The following is a 15870-nucleotide window of genomic DNA, read 5'->3' on the forward strand; positions in this document are numbered from 1 at the left end:
TACGTAGCCTATCACGGCTAGATCTGCAAAGTCAGCCGTGATAAGCTACGTTAATCGTCATGTAGCCTATCACGGGTGACTTAAAAAAAAAAAAGCGCGTATGCAAATGGCGGTCCCCATAGGGAGCCGCCATTCGCGTTCCTTATTTGGTCGCTGTAGTCTACGTAAAGTTTTACGTAGACTACGGCGAAAATAAGGGCAACGCAAATAGCGTTGCCCTTATTTTCGCCATAGTCTACGTAATCTTTACGTAGACTACAGCAACCAAATAAGGAACGCGAATGGCGGCTTCCTATGGGGGCCGCCATTAGCCGTACGTGCTTTTTTTTTTTAAGTCACCCGTGATAGGCTACGTGACGATTTACGTAGCCTATCATGGCTGACTTTGCAAATCTAGCCATGATAGGCTACGTTAATCATCACGTAGCCTATCACGGGGGCGTTGTTTTTTTTTTACTTTTCTTGGAATGGCGGCGGCGGCAGCCGGTCAAAAGACCGGCTGCCACCCCTTCCCCTGTCGAAGCCCTGCCAAACTGCCGCTGCGACCCGCCACCGGGAGCGACATTCAGGAAAAGTAAGTCCCATCCCGGGGGGGGGGGCGGAGAATTTCTCCCCGAAACTACTTCAGGGGTCCGAATACATTGGCACTCGGCCCCCTGAAGTTTCGGCGAGAAATTCTCTGACACCCCTAGAAATACCTAAAGAAATAAATAACAGGGCAGTGTGGTCTTGGTCTCTTGGTTGTGGTGGAATTTTGTGTGTTTGTGTTTCGGCTTGGCTGGGGTGACCACTGGGCTGTGAGAGAACCAAAGGACAGCCCAAGAAATATACCCATGATGGTGATACCACTGTCACACTAGCAGGAATTATATATTATACATATCTGGAGAAATGGGAAGTTCCCTTTCCTTTTCTTCCCTTTTCCGGGAGAGGGACAGGGGGAGTGCGACCCTGTTGATTCTCCTGGACCTCTCAGCGGCTTTCGATACCATCGACCATGGTATCCTTCTGGATAGGTTGTCTGGGTTAGGAGTTGGAGGCACTGCACTACAGTGGTTCCGCTCCTACTTGGATGGCCGATTCCAGAAGGTGGTGCTGGGGGATTATTGTTCTGTGCCATGGCAATTGTGCCATGGGGTTCCACAGGGCTCTATTTTATCCCCCATGCTGTTTAACATCTACATGAAACCGCTGGGGGAGGTTATCCGGAGGTGTGGGCTGAGGTGCTATCAATATGCAGATGACACCCAGCTCTACCTCTCTTTCTCATCAAAACCAGGTGAGGCAGTGGCTGTTCTGAATCAGTGCCTGGGCATGGTAATGGACTGGATGAGGGCCAATAAACTGAAACTCAATCCAGACAAGACAGAGGTACTGTTAGTGGGTGGTTCGTCTGCCCGGCTAGGTGATATTCAACCTGTTCTGGAGGGGGTTGCACTCCCCCTAAAGAATCAGGTTTATAGTTTGGGGGTGCTCTTGGATCCAGAACTGTCACTTGAGGCACAGGTGAACTCAGTGGCACGGAGCACTTTTCATCAGCTTAGGCTGGTATACCAACTACACCCTTATCTGGACAGAGATAGCCTAGCTACAGTTATCCATGCTCTGATAACTTCTCGTCTGGATTACTGCAATGCGTTATACGTAGGGCTGCCTTTGAAAATGGTCCGGAAACTTCAGCTGGTCCAAAATAGGGCAGCAAGATTGTTAACAGGGACTGGCCTGCGAGCTCATATTACACCAGTACTTTTCCAGCTGCACTGGCTGCCAGTCCATTTCCGGGCCCGATTCAAAGTGCTGGTGTTCACATTTAAAGCCCTTAACGGCTTGGGGCCAGGTTACCTGAAGGATCGCCTCCTCCCATATGTGCCTGCCTGGACCTTAAGATCATCATCAGCGGCCCTTCTCCGTGAGCCCCTGCCAAAGGAAGTGAGGCGGGTGGCTACTAGGAGGAGGGCTTTTTCTGCTGTGGCACCCCGGCTCTGGAATGAGCTCCCTAGTGAGGTTTGCCTGGCACCTACATTGTATTCCTTTCGGCGCCAGGTGAAGACCTTTTTATTTCCCCAGGCATTTTAGTATTTTACCTTTCTAAATTTTTATCTTTGCTGTTTTAAATCTGTATTTTAAACTCCTGCACTGCTGCTAGGTTTTATTGTGGTTGTATTGTTATATTGTAGTTTTAATGTTCTATATATTTTAAATTGTTTTATTGTGTGTTGTTTGGTTTTAATTTTTGTGAACCGCCCAGAGAGCTTCGGCTATTGGGCGGTATAGAAAGGAAATAAATAAATAAATAAATAAATAAATAGCTGCAGCAGGCATGGTGCTAGGCTTTGCAGCAGGAGCAGACGGATGTACCTACGTAATTCTTTCCACCCCCTCCTTCCCAGTCATGCAGACTGGAAATGCACACAAAACTCGCAAAACTCATTTTCTGCAATTATGCTTCCTGAATTTCTGTCAGTCATGGTGAAATGCGCACAAACCTCATTTTACATATTTCTGCTTCTTGCATTTCCATGTGTCTGTCACAGTGTGGAAGTCATCAGACCCAACAAGGGTCACCATATCTCATAGAAAACAGCTGGAAGACCTTCATGAGTAGGAGGAATTGCTGGGCAGGGCAGGAGTTTCTTGTGGCCCACTGAATGTGCAATGCATTTTTTAAAAGCTCTCCTTTTTTTCTCATTTTCTTGTTATGATTTAACTGGAGCTGTACATGTCAGAGTACCATCGTGTGAGGAATTTAACCAGCAACGCATCCCAATATTGATAAGAGAAGACAGAAATGTGCCTTTTCTGCACAGCAAGAATTACTCCAACCCTCCAACCTATATGTTCTGAAAAATATTCTCCTCGCCAATAACAAATAGTCAGATTGCTGCTGGAATGGGTATTTGGGTACAATGGCATCTCACAAACATACAATGCATTCCTGAAAGATGGAAGGGTACAGGGGACCTATAGCAGTGGTCCAGTTCAGGTTGCATATGCTGGGAAAATGTGTACTTTGCATCAGGGCCAGGACAAGATGTGGTTGAATCAATAACTTTTGGGCAAGCAATCACACATAGAATGTACCTGGACTGTTCAAGGTAAGTAGGAGAAGGAGAAATGAGTGTTACTTAATGAATGGGAAGAAGTTTCCAGTGTTCCCACAAAACAGAGGTCACCCACTGTTATGATAAGACACTTCTGTATTTGGTGGGTAATACAATAGAGAGAGCAGAGAACACTATCCTACTGCAGCTAGAAGCTATGATCCTGGGTTCGGATGCTATGGGGCAGCATGTAACTCTTTGCATGGCATTTTCTCTCTCAACATGCTCTGAGAGGCAGCACTTCCAAGTAGCTGTATTTTTACAAGGGGCAATTTCTCCACATTTGCATGAAGAATACACTACACAATGGAGAGTGTGCATGTGGGGGGGGATGCTACTTGAACACCAGTTTCCCTTGTATGGCTGGCTCTGTGATGACATCCCAGTGCAGATAGGAAAGATTGCAGGCATGGGAAGAGAGCCCAGAACAAACCAAGGAGCACAGTTACACTAATACCATTTCCAACCTGGCTCTTGTTGCACTGGGATGACTGCAGTGACTTACGCTGTACACCAGTCCCATAAAACCTGTGACAATCACATGAATATAAATGCATTCAGGCAAAAGTCATGACAACAGAGTGTCTCTACTTTGCACAGTCAATTAAAATATATAGAACAGGAATATTTTAATTATATACAACTGCTCCATTAAGACGACAAGCAATATCATACCCATAATGCAGCCTGCACATATGCTAATTGCAGAATGGGGAAAACAAAAGTGACTGCAGTTGTGTACAGTTGTGTACCTCAAGCAGAGGTATTGCTTGGTAGGAATAGAAAAGGAAAGGCACATCTTCCATTTAGACACTGCAGCATGCCATGCATGCACCTAACTCAGTCCCCTTCTCCCCTGCCCTTTCTACAGCCAGGCATGTGAATGAATATCTGACTGACCGTAGTTGACAGACATTCAGTTATATCCCCAGGCAGTCAGCTAAAGAGAATGAATGAGGTACTCAGTCACCTGCCCCGGCCCCTCCTTTATCATGGAAATGCATTCTTAAAACAAGGGAGAGGTGATTTTGCTTATTGCCCTCAGTTAGCAGATGAACAGTATTGATTTCTAGCGATGTTGGAGAATTTTGCCATGGATTCCAGGGATGATAAATGCCAGTGCATTCGCGCCCCCCCCCCCCCCCGGAATCATAGCGGAATGAAGCCACCCGCCCCACCACCCCGTGAAATGGGCCCGGAACGGAGCCTTCCTTTGTCAGCCGTTCCAGTGCTCCTTGAATGGCAGCTGCATCTGTGGCCGCCATTCACCTCCTTTCGAATGGCCATGATAGGCTACGTAAGTATATACGTAGCCTCTTACAGCAATAGGCAGGAACGCAAATGGTGGCTGCCGTAGCCGCCATTTGTGTCCCTTTCTTTCGCCGTGATAGGCTATATATTTATGTAGCCTATCATGGCAAAAGACAGGGACGCAAATGGCAGCAGCTACGGCGGCCACCATTTACGTCCCTGAGCAGCCCAGCAGCCAGATGTCCGGCTGTGGGCGGCCCCAGCCGGCGGCTCGGCGGAGTCACCATGGAGCGGAGCCAGCCGGGGAGAATTTTGGGGGGAGGAACAGAGCCCCCCCACCATGTATGACCCCGGATGAAATGGTGAGTCCGTTTCGTACATCCCTATATTTCTGAGCAGTGGGTCTTCCCACGTTCTACCCAATGGACCAAAAGAACTGTGCTGATTGAGAGAAGTGGTCAAAGCATCCACCTGCTTCCACAGAAGCCTCAGTCTTGCAAGGGGACTTTGGCTCTTTCAAATTCTTCTCTCTTTTTTTTAATTACAGTTATATGCTGCCTTTTCCCTTCCTTAGAGAGCCCAAGGCAGCATACATAATCCTCCTCCTCTCCATTTTAGCCTCACAACAACAACTCTGTGAGGTTGGTTGGGCTGAGAGTCTGTGACTGGCCCTAAGTCACCCAGTGAGCATCCACGGCTGAGTGGGGACTACAAGTTCTGGAACCCAGGTCTCCTGACTCCTAGTCCAACACGGTCATCTCTCTATCTGCATCAACATCATTTCTTCCAGAGATCAGCTTCTAATTTCAGCCAGCCTCATCCTAGCTAGCAGCCTTCTTTCCAGGAAACTCATTCTGATGATGGATGGAGCTACTTTTTCCTCTCTGAGCTTCCTCCAAATGCCCCTGATTTATCAGGGGTTTACCTCATATAGCCCAGTCCAGTGCCTGTCCCAGTGAAGCCCCATCCCCCTCCTCAAACACTGTTGGAGAGAGGTTGCCACATCACAATGGCACATTTTCTGAGGTTTACGAAGACTCAGATAAGTTGCCTTCTGGGGGAATTAGCAAATGTAGCCTGAAGCCTACACACATACACACACACACACACACACACAACGAGAAGGAAAAGTAGGGGTGGGGAGGAAGCTACAACTTGTAAGAGCATCCTCCCAACAAACCAAACCAATACTTCTTTCTTGGCTGTAGCCCTCTTCTGCAGACAGGAGCTAGTGCGCAAAAAATCCCATGTCTGCTTATCTACAATAGCACTGAACTGACCAGACCCCTGCCCACCCACCCCCAGCATATAATTGTGCATATTCTCAGACAACAAAAGACTCAAGTGCCCAGCATTAGCAAAACAAAGGAGAGGAGAGGTGCAGCAGGATGAATCAATGAGTAAGTCATAATGCTAATGGCTTACAGAGTAAAAAATGGTCAGATTCATTCACTACATGGAAAGATCATTGTTCAATTGGGAAACACGGGGGCCTGCCCAACACAAATCGTCAGCTTCTTCTTTTTGCTTGGGGGATGGGGTGTCTGTGTCAGCAGCAGGGCAAGATGTTAGCACATCGCAGCAACAACTCAACGTTCCTCAATATTGTATACAAATGTTGCGCAGATGTAGCTGAAAGTGCGTGTTTCAGATATTTAAAAGTGCGCAAATTAGAGGCTTTGTGTGCGCACTTCCTGTTTAGCGCATATGAGTTCCTGAGTCGACAAAACCCCAGCGAAGCCGCAAATGGTTCATGGGATGATCAATGGTGACGTCCGATCACTTGTGTGCTTCGACAAAGGGGAGGAGAGGCGAGTAGTGGGGAGTTCTCACATCTCTAGTTCCTGGAACAAAGGCATCACTTGTTAATGTGGCAACAGCAAGAAACACAATTTTTTGCTTCTGGCAGAGAAGCTATTCTTGTTAACATAGTGTTTGGTTGAGCTCAACTATCAAAGGTTGAGCTTTGAAATTTTTCTAATTTTCTTCTTCAAACTTTCAAAACTTAAGCTTCTGTTTAAAACAAAAATGAGCAAAGTCAATCTGGTAGATCTCTAGTCATCAGCCTTATACTACCATATTCTTAGGGATGTCAGAGAATTCCACAATGGATCTCAGTGAGGCTGAATGCCAGTGCATTCGGCCCCCCGAAATCCATCGCAGAATGAAGCCCCCGCCCCCCCAACCCACGAAAGGCACGCAGGATGAAGTCCCCACTGCCCCCAACCCACAACAGTCGCGCAAAATGGAGCACTTACCTGCTCCCGTCCACGCTGCTTTGCGAATGGCGGCTGTCCTGCGGCCGCCATTCGCTTCGTCTTCATAGCGATAGGCTACGTAAATACTTACGTAGCCTATCATGGCTAACGCAGGGACGCCATTTGCATCCCTGCGGAGGCTGTGATAGTAAGTATTTACGTAGTATTTAGTAGATAGTAAGTATTTACATAAGTATTTACGTAGCCTATCACGGCGGGGGGGGGGGAAACCCAGCGTACGCAAATGGCGGCGGCTATGACAGCTGCCATTTGCATCCCTGCAGGGCTGCCCAGTGGCCGGATGTCTGGCTGCAGGTGGCCGGAGCCGGCTGGCAGCTCCGCGGCTTGGCTGCAGAGCAGAGCCGGCTGGGCAGGATTCCAGGGGGGAGGACCGGATCTCTAGGGATGTACGAAAGGGACTTACCTTTTCCCGCAGCTTTTTTCGCGGTGGGGGGGAGGTGCTTCGCTTCTCCCCCCGAAGTTCAGGTGGGAGGGGAGGTGTCCCGCCTCGCCCGGCCGAAATTCAGGCCGGGGAGAAGCGCCCCGTCTCCCCGGCTGCGAAAGAAAAAGTAAAAAAACAAAAACAAAAACGTGATAGGCTATGTAACGATTAACGTAGCCTATCACAGCTAGATTTCCAAAGTCAGCCATGATAGGCTACGTTAATCGTCACGTAGCCTATCACAGGTGACTCTGGGGGGAAAAAAAAGCGCGTAGACAAATGGTGGCGGCTCATGGGCGCCGCCATTTACGTTCCTTATTTTGGCACGTCTAGTCTACGTAAAGATTTATGTAGACTATGGCGAAAATAAGGGAACGCTATTTGCGTTGCCCTTATTTTCGCCATAGTCTATGTAAATCTTTACATAGACTAGACGTGCCAAAATAAGGAACGTAAATGGCGGCGCCCATGAGCCGCCACCATTTGTCTACGCGCTTTTTTCCCCCAAAGTCACCCATGATAGGCTACGTGACGATTTACGTAGCCTATCATGGCTGACTTTGGAAATCTAGCCATGATAGGCTACGTAAATCGTCACGTAGCCTATCACAGGTGTGTGTGTGTGTGTGTGTGTGTGTGTGTTTTACTTTTTTATTTTGTAATGGCGGCAGCAGCAGCCGGTCAGGAGACCGGCCGCCGCCCCCGCCCCCAACGAAACGCCGCCAAACTGCCACCAGGACCCGCCGCCGGGAGGGACATTCACTGAAGGTAAGTCCCACCCCAGGGGGGGCGGGGGGCCGGCAGAGAATTTCCGCAACACTTTCAGGGGGCCGAATGCCTCGGCGCTTGGCCTCCCAAAGATTCGTGGAGAAATTCTCCGCCATCCCTATGGATCACCTCCCCCCCGTCGAGGATTCCGGGGGAAGGGATAGAGCACCTTCCCCCCACCGCGGATTGTCCGGCGCAGAGCCAGGTAGGTGTTTCATACATCCCTAATTCTTATAGAGATGTTGTTTATTTTCATTTCAAATATTTTTATTAGGCATGGCGGAGAATTCCGCCATGGATCTCGGTGAGACCGAATGCCAGCACATTTGCCCCCCCACGAAATCCATGGTGGAACGGAGCCCCCGCCCCTCCACCCCATGAAAGCCCCACGAAACGGAGCCTACCTGGCTGCGGCTGCAGCTCCAGCAGCGGTGGCAGCAGCGGCGGCTCCGGCTGCTGCCGGGCTGCTGCGGCCACAAATGGCAGCCATCATAGCGGCCGCCATTTGCATCCCTATGCCAGACCCATGATAGGCCACATATATATTTACGTAGCCTATCACAGCTAAAGCAGGGATGCAAATGGTGTCCCCTACGCCATTTGGGTTCCTGTTTTAGCTGTGATAGGCTATGTAAATATTTACGTAGCCTATCACGGGCTACCATAGGGATGCAAATGGCATCCCCTACTCAGGACGCCATTTGCGTCCGCACCAGCCCGGCAGCGGCTGGAGGCCCCGCTGCGGGTTGGCCCGGCCGGCGGCTCCGCGGCCTGGCCACGGAGCAGAGCCAGCCAGGCAGGATTCCGGGGGGGAGGAACGGATCACCTCTCCCCACCTGCGGAACCCAGCGGAGCCAGGTAAGCGGGGTTTCATACACCCCTCTTATGCAGCCCTTCGGCCAATATATTCCAGGGTAGTGGACACCAAATATAAATAATGCATTATTTATATCATAAAACACACAAAAACATGTTTGTCAGTCTTAACATTTTTATTTGATCTTTTGATTTGCAACTGTGGTTACTGATAGAAATTGTGATGAGCTCTCCATGTGCCGACTCAGCCTCCTGCTATGCAGGTGCTGTCGAAATCACTTGGAGGATACATGACCAGGTCCTCCAGGGCTATTGATTGGTCAGTCTGAATTTTCCTCTCTTGGAGCTGCTCAGCCCCCATAGAAATACCTGTCATTGTGAAATCATATCTTTGTCTCCATCTGGCTGGCAAAGAGTGAAGATAAGTTTAAGCCTTGGGGCAGTATCCAGCTGTGTGATTCAAATGATGTTGCACTAGCAGAAACTAGGCTCTGAACTATGCATAGGAGAAGAATCCAATGAAAGTTACATTTGTGCAAGTGATTTTGCATTATGCTTGTGCAATGCATTGTGCAACCAGTGGTGCAACCAGTTGTGCATAACTCTTGTGCAACCCATTGTACAACCAGTTGCACATTCCACTTGTGCATTCAGTTATGCAACTGCTTGAACCCATTGTGCAACCTGTTGTGCAATGGCTTTGCACCTGTTGTGCAACCTATTGTGCAACAGTTTGCACAAGCAGTTGCACAAGCGTAATGGGCAACCACTTGCACATCGGAAAGATTCAGCAGAGCTCAGATAGTGAAATTTGAGTTTGTGGAATGTCACCATTGGATACTGCCCTTGGAACCCAGCTATACCCCCCCTACACACACACATACACCACCACCACCACCACTTGAAAGCTGTTTTGGTGAGTTTTTCTTAGGCTCCTGGTCAGTTTTCATTAACAGGGCAGGTATCAAGTGTAGACATGGTGGAATATCTGCTGAGGGCCCAACAGTGACCAACTGACAAGAACCCCCTGGAGTTGCTCTTCCACTTCACCTTTGCAACCTGGTTATTCACCTGCCTCTCGCTCTGGGCTCAGACGATGGTGGTGGTGAGTAGGACCAGTAGATGCCACTGGACTTGTTTCTGTCTAAGCATGCATAGGATTGTGCCCTTAGTTAGCTAATATTTATGCTCATTTTATTTTAAAAGCAACTGACTGTTTCTGGACTTCTCTCTGCTTGATTCTTTAATGAATGTACTGAATTGGACATTGGAGCTGATTTAGTTCTTTTTGTCTAGTCTGCAAGTTGGCTTCGCTCATGCACTGGAATGCTTGGCTACGCACTGACCTGGTTTAAAGGAGTTTAAAGGAAGCTCTGAAAAATGGGCCTATCCATCTCTATTAGTGTATAAGTCAAGATTATTGAGCTTGCACAACATAGAAGTTAAGTAAAATGTGAGTCATTGCACCTACCTCTGAGGAATACAGACAAGGGCTATCTGGCAGCATGTCCTACCTCACAAGATTGGAGGTGCAGACATACTGGTTTGTCAAACAACTGTAAATAAAAGAAGTTAACATTATTTATTTCATTTTGTTCAGTAGAGAAGAAGGAGACCTCTCAAGATTTGCCTACACTTAAAAAGTTATGTGGAAACCCTGTCCCCTTCCTCAAGGAGAAAATTATCCAAAATCCTCACTTCTCCCAGCCTCTTTCGCCAGAGTTTTCATTTTGCTCCCACCCCCCACGAAATGCTGAAAATTGAAGAATCGAAAATTTGGGCACAGCACTCATTTTTATCCTGCTCTTCAGTCAAGAGGTTGCCAGAGCAGCTGACATGAAGGAATAATTAGATAATTCCTACCCTGAAGCTTGAAATCCAAAAGGCATGAGACACAAGGAAAGGGACCTGTACCTGACCATTTAGCCATCAGTTGGGCAGCAGAGAAAAGTGGCTGGGCTCTTCAGCAAGGAGGTACAATGAGTTCACTGCAATGCAAAATGTTGATATGTAGGTGCACAGTGCAATGTCCCTTGTTGATTCATGTTCTTTACATTTCAGTAGAGATGTCAGAGAATTCTGCCACGGATCTCGATGAGGCTGAATGCCATTGCATTCGGCCCCCCGAAATCCATGGCGAAATGAAGCCCCCCCCACCCCGTGAAATGGGCCTGGAACGGAGCACCTACCTGCTGCCGTCTGCGCTGACTTGCGAATGGCGGCTGCATGTGCGGCCGCCATTCGCTTCTTCCATGTAGCCGTGATAGGCTACGTAAATACTTACGTAGCCTATCACGGCTGATGCAGGGATGCCATTTGCATCCATACGGAAGCCATGATAGGCTACGTAAGTATTTACGTAGCCTATCACAGCAAAACTAAGGGAACACAAATGGCAGCAGCTACGGCGGCCGCCATTTCGTCCCCTTTTTTTTGCTGTTTTAGCCTACATAAATATTTAAGTAGGCTATTACGGCAAAAAAAAAAAAAAAAAGGAATGCAAATGGCGTAGTGGCTGCCATTTGTATTCCTTTTTTTTTTTTTGCCATAATAGCCTACGTAAATATTTACATAGGCTAAAACGGCAAAAAAAAAGGGAATGCAAACGGCGGCCGCCGTAGCCGCCGCCATTTGCGTTCGCTGTTGTTGTTGGTTTTTTTGCTGTGATAGGCTACGTAATATTTACGTAAAATAAATATCACAGCAAAATACAGGGATGCAAATGGCGGCAGCTACGGGCTTGCGTCCCTGCAGGCTGCCCAGCAGCCAGATGTCCGGCTGCGGGTGGCCCCGGCCGGTGCCTCCGTGGAATCTCTGCAGAGCGGAGCCGGCCGCAGAGAATTTCGGGGGGAGGGATGGAGTGCCTCCCCCACCACCACGAATGTCACCCTTCGAAAAGGTAAGTGACTTTCGTACATCCCTACATTTCAGTGCCATGCCTCCTCATCAGACAGATTGTGATTCCTTTGCATCCTCCCCTCATGTATTGGCATGGATCAGTGGCTCAATCAAACTAGGTTCCTGTGCTGCCCATCAGCATTCGGACTGAGTGAAAAAAATTAGATTTGGCAAGGTTTCGTTCTGCAATACTCACAGCCCAGCATTTCCTTTCGCTTACTGCTCAGTGGTTCTGCTACTTTGTTCCAACAAATTACATTCGGTTACGAGCCCTTTCTAATGACATCAGCTCCAGCTGCTGCTTTATTTTAATCCTTGGTTATTACGGTTTTTAGATGCACTTTAACAAGTTGTGTAATTCAGCACATATCCCTGCTACTTTGTGGACTTTCAGATTTGTGGGTCTCCTAGTAATCAATCCTAGGTATTAGCACCACAAATCTCCATGACATTTAGCAGCAAATTGGCTGGCTGCCCAAACTGAAAATTCTTTTTTCCTTTTTTAAGCTTCCTGTTATTATTATTATCAGCTATTTCTTTGTTGTGCTAGGATATGAAAACGTTGGATTTGTGATGCTTCAGACTGGTTAGCCAGTATTCCTATGCTAGCATAATTTAGGATTTCACACATTACATACCATAAAAGCTAGATTTGCCACCAAATGAACACACAACAACACAGGTGGGGATTACAGGCTATATGTGTTCTGCATAGCCCTGAAGAGTCCACCCACTTTTCTCCACTGCCCAGCTGATGGCTGAGTGATATTGCTGTTCCAACACTGCTATTCACAAAGGAAAAAAATAGCAATTTTGATCAGGATCACTGGGGGAGGGGCTTTTACTTTGCCCAACCCTCTCTCCCTCTCATAATAATAAAACATGGGGTCATCCCATGAAGCCAATTGCTAGGAGATTCAGGACAGATAAAAGGAAGGACTTCTTCACACAGCACATAGTGAAACCATAGAATTTGCTCCCACAAGATGTAGTGATGGCCACCAATTTGGATGGCTTTAAAAGGGAGTTAGACAAATTCCTGGAGGAGAAGGCTATCAATGACTACTGGTCCTGATGGCTATATGTTACCTCCAGTATCAGAGGCAGCATGCCTATGTACACCAGTTGCTGGGGAACATGGGTGGGAGGGTGCTGTTGCACTCATGTCCTGCTTGTGGGTTTCCCATGGGCAGCTGATTCACCACTGTGTGAACAGAATGCTGGACTAGATGGACCTTTGGTCTGATCCAGCATGGCTCTTCTTATGTTCTTAACCCCCAGTGATCCTGATTGCTGGGGAAGGAGTGTGTGTGTGTGTGTGTGTGTGTGTGTACAGGGTGTCAGTTTGTGTCAATGTTTGTTTTGGGTGGGATGAGTGAATGTGTGAAGGGTATATGTGTGTGTGAAGAGTGTCTGTATATATAAGGAAGTGGGAAGGGTGAGTTTGTACATGTGTGGCCCAGCTAGGGATGCTGGAGAAATTCGAGATGGACTAAATTAGCTTGGATTTCTAGAAATTCGACCTCTGGAATCCACTGCAGAGCAACCCCCTAAGGCTGTGCAAAATCTGTGGACTTTCGGATTTTTTTTTTTTTACTTTCCTGAAATATATGCATATTTATTCATAGGAAAATATGCAAGTTTCTGCTGAGGAAAAGTTGAATGGAATGTTATCTACTAAGGTTATGTAAATTGTTACAAAACCTCTTACGTAATTATTTGTGTATTTTTACACATGATGAAAACAAAACAAAACCACATCCATTTGTGAGCGGACAACTGAACAAAAGGCTCCTGACAATCCTTGAAACACAGACAGAGCAGATTTCACACAGTCCATACATCCCTAGGCCCAGACTATCCTTGCTTCACCTATCCTGCTGCCCCACCCTGCCCCACTCACCTGTGTGGCCCCCAAAGGATTCCCAAGCCACCAATTTGGCCCTTCACCCAAAAAATGTTGCCCACCCCTGTTCAACAGAGAAGCTCTGTTTGGATGGGTTTTTAAAAAAATGCTGGGTGAGGGGAGAACAGGATCTCAGGTGTCCAACCTCCATGGTGTCCAGAAGTTTCCAAAAAAGCTCCCACATGTGCAATCGCACAAATAGAGGGTTCTCTCCACGTAGTCAGAAACAATGAAAAAGCAGGTGTGAAGGAACAGAACTGTCTTCCCTTTTTGTGTTTAATTTGGTTTGGGGATATTATGGGGTTAAGTCCTTTTGTGTTTGTGCTAGTCCTTCATTTTCAGTTTCGGTTGTTTTAAGGTTGTTACTGTGTTTTAAATCTTTGCAAAGCTACTAGGACTGTTTTGGTTTTTATTTTAATTTTATATTTTAATTTTAAACTTTTAAACTTCTATTGTATCTTTGTTGTTTAGGGGTGGACGAAAGTCACTTACCTGTCATCGAAGCTTGTTCGTGGTGGGGGGGAGGCGCTTCGCTGCTCCCCCCGCGAAGTTCAGGCCGGGGGGGGAGGCTTCCCGCCTTGCCCAGCCGCGAACTCGAAAGTTTAAAAAAAAAACAAAAAACGCCCCCGTGATAGGCTACGTGACGATTAACGTAGCCTATCATGGCTAGATCTGCAAAGTCAGCCGTGATAGGCTACGTTAATCGTCACGTAGCCTATCATGGGTGACTTAAAAAAAAAAAAGCACGTACGCTAATGGCGGCCCCCATAGGGAGCCGCCATTTGCGTTCCTTATTTGGTCGCTGTAGTCTACGTAAAGATTTAAGTAGACTACGGCGAAAATAAGGGCAACGCAAATAGCTTGTTCGGGGGGCCGAACATATTGGCGCTCGGCCCCCCGAAGTTTCGGGGAGAAATTCTCCGCCATCCCTACTGTTGTTGTTGTTCAGTCATTAAGTCATGTCTGACTCTTCATGACCCCATGAACCATAGCACGCCAGGCCTTCCTGTCCTCCTCTCTCTCCCGGACTGTGCTCAAGTTAGGGATGTCAGAGAATTTCTCCATGAATCTCGGGGAGGCTGAATGCCAGTGCATTCGGCCCCCCAAAATTGGTGGAGAAATGGTCTGCCCCCCGCCCCCCCCAGGATGGGACTTACCTTGTTCGAACATCCCTGGCGGCGGCAGCGGCGGTTCGGTGGCGGTTCAGCGGCGGTTCGGCAGCAGTTCAGCAGTGGCAGCAGCGGTGGCCAGTCTTCCGATCGGCTGCCGCCGCCGCCGCCATTTCCAAGTAAAACAAACAAACAAACAAACATGATAGGCTACGTAAATGTTTACGCAGCCTATCACGGCTGACTTGGGGGGAAAAAAAGCACATACACAAATGGCGGTGCCCATGGGTGCCACCATTTGCGTTCCTTATTTTGGCACATGTAATCTACGTAAACATTTACATAGACTACGGTGAAAATAAGGGGAATGCAAATAGCGTACATTTACGTAGCCTATAACGGCTGACTGCAGGGATGCAAGCGGCGGTGGCTACAGCCGCCGCCATTTGCGTCCTGGCAGGAGAGGAGGTTTCGCGGCCAGAGGGACGGGGCACCTCCCCCCTGGCTAGAATTTCAGGGGGGAGGGACGGGGTGCCTCCCCCCTGGCCAGAATTTCAGGGGGGAGGATGGGGCGCCTCCCCCCGGCCAGAATTTCAGGGGGGAGGGATGAGGCGCCTCCCCCCCGGCCAGAATTTCGGGGGGAGGGATGGAGCGCCTCCCCCCCACCGCGAAGCAAGCTTCGGGATCAGGTAAGGGACTTTTGTCCATCCCTAGCTCAAGTTCATATTCATTGCATCGGTGATTCTATCTAGCCATCTCATCCTCTGCCATCCCCTTCTCCTTTTGCCTTCAATTTTTCCCAGCATCAGGGTCTTTTCCAGGGAGTTTTCTCTTCACATTAGGTAGCCAAAATATTTGAGCTTCAGCTTCTGTATCTGTCCTTCCAATGAGCACTCAGGGTTGATTTCCTTTAGGATGGACTGATTTGACCTCCTCGCAGTCCAAGGGAGTCCTAAGAGTCTTCTCCAGCACCACAGTTCGAACGCATCAATTCTTCGGCGCTCAGCCTTCCTTATAGTCCAGCTCTCACAGCCATACGTTACTACTGGGAAAACCATAGCTTTGATGATATGAACTTTTGTCAGCAAGGTGATGTCTCTGCTTCTTACTGTACTGTCTAGGTTTGCCATAGCTTTCCTCCCAAGGAGCAAGCGTCTTTTAATTTCATGGCTACAGTCACCGTCTGCGGTGATCTTGGAGCCCAAGAAAATAAAATCTGTCACTGCTTCCATTTCTTGCCCTTCTATATGCCAGGAAGTGATGGGGCCAGATGCCATGATCTTCGTTTTTTTAATGTTGAGTTTCAAACCAGCTTTTGCAC

This window comes from Heloderma suspectum, chromosome 2 (genome assembly GCF_057233095.1).
Source record: "Heloderma suspectum isolate Gila_16-S chromosome 2, 16-S_ref, whole genome shotgun sequence".
Classification (NCBI taxonomy): Eukaryota; Metazoa; Chordata; class Lepidosauria; order Squamata; family Helodermatidae; genus Heloderma; species Heloderma suspectum.